Source organism: Aspergillus clavatus, genomic scaffold (genome assembly GCF_000002715.2).
Source record: "Aspergillus clavatus NRRL 1 1099423829776 genomic scaffold, whole genome shotgun sequence".
Lineage (NCBI taxonomy): Eukaryota > Fungi > Ascomycota > Eurotiomycetes > Eurotiales > Aspergillaceae > Aspergillus > Aspergillus clavatus.
In genome coordinates, this window is record NW_001510412.1 from 1 (window position 1) to 1846 (window position 1846).

At 23.7% G+C, this 1846-nt stretch overlaps 2 non-coding genes across 2 annotated transcripts; both read right to left on the minus strand.

Annotated features, from left to right (window-relative positions):
- Positions 1-833: 833 nt before the first annotated feature.
- On the minus strand, positions 834-903 carry ACLA_095100. The gene has a single exon. It is a non-coding gene; the product is annotated as a tRNA-Asn (tRNA).
- Positions 904-949: 46 nt separating this feature from the next.
- ACLA_095110 lies at positions 950-1020 on the minus strand. Its single transcript has one exon. It is a non-coding gene; the product is annotated as a tRNA-Arg (tRNA).
- Between the last annotated feature and the right edge of the window lie 826 nt (positions 1021-1846).

A 1846-nucleotide genomic window follows, 5' to 3' on the forward strand; every position in this document is an offset into this window, starting at 1 on the left:
AGAATGTTGCACTAAAACAACAGTGAAACTCATTGAGAATGTTAAGATAAAATGTGATGTTGATGCAAAACTATATGGCACTAATCCTATTAAATTATTTGCTAATATAAAGATGAATAATGCATATATAAATGGGAAATATAATTGCCCTTTTGTTGGGTTAAGTTGACTTACAACTATACCATGCACTGTTGCATACATACTTTCTTGACTGATTGATCAGTTATTAGGTATTATTTTATTATTATTTGTAGCTAATAAGCTATATGTTAAAATTAAAAATAAACCTATTGATAAATATAAACCTATATTTGTTAATGATAAATGAATGTTTCCAAATAAATTGGCATTTAGAGAAAATAAATCTCTAACTTCGAATTGGTCTAAAGGACTTAATACAAAATCTAAATGACGCATATGACTTTATGTTAATTATATTTATTTAAATTATTGATTTAGTAATAGAATTACTATCTAATTTACAAGAAGAATTTATCTATACGAAATTATATATATATACAAAATATATATATATATATATATTATTTATTATTGTGTACTATATTTACTATAACTTGTTTATGTAAATACGTGAAATAAAAATACGTACAAATCTTGGTAATATGTATTTAGTAAATGCGTATATTAATACTGTTAATACTACAAAAGCAAACACTACTTGATTTACAAAAAAGAAAGGTACTAATTGTGGCATATTTATTTTTATTTATTTTATAGGTAATTCCTTTTATATACCATGACTTTTTAGATTTTAAGGTAATGCGTCGTAGTATATTAAAAAATGTGAATAGATATATTAATATCTATATTTAAGCCCTTAAGATGAATCGAACATCTATCAAAATATTAACAGTATCCGCTCTACCGTTGAGCTATAAGGGCTAATATTTATAATAATTTAAATTATTATACTTATATACTTTTATTTATTCTTATCCAAGACTCGAACTTGGATCAAAATATTAGAAGTATTTTGCTCTACCATTGAGCTAATAAGAATTATATATATAGATATATATATATAAAATAAAAATTATTATTTTTAATTTTAAACTTTTATTAAAAAAAATTAAATTAATTTATACTATAAATTAAAGAAGAAACTGAATAGTGTAAACCATCTAAAATTGGTGCTGGATAAATTCCAAACAATACTGTTAGTATAACAAATACTAATAGCATAATAAATTCTCTTCTAGTTACATCACCTATATTTTCTACAAAATAAAGAGAGTATGAACCACCAAAAACTATTCTATTATACATAAAGATTGTATAAGCAGCTGCGAATACAATTGAACTACTAGCTAAAACACCTAATATAGGCATTCTTTCAAATACTCCGTATAATGACATAAATTCACCTATGAAATTTAAAGTTAAAGGAGTACCACTATTACCTAAACCTAATATGAAGAATAATATAGAGAATATAGGCATAACTTGAGCCATACCTCTATAATATGTAATTAATCTAGTAGATGATCTGTCATATAAAACTCCACCTGCACAAATAAATAATCCTGATGAAACAAAACCGTGAGCTAATCCTAAAACTATTGAACCTTCAATACCTTGTATTGTATTACTAAATGCACCTATTAAGTAAACAGCTGCATGAGATACTGATGAATATGCAATTAGTTCTTTAATATCTATTGTTCTTAATGTACTAAAACTAGCATATATTATTGTTATTACACCTATTACGTATATTATATATGTATAATTTAAAGAAGCTTTAGGTAATAAAGGTAATATTAATCTAAATATACCATATAAAGTTAATTTTAAAACTATACCAGCTAAAATTATACTTCCAGAT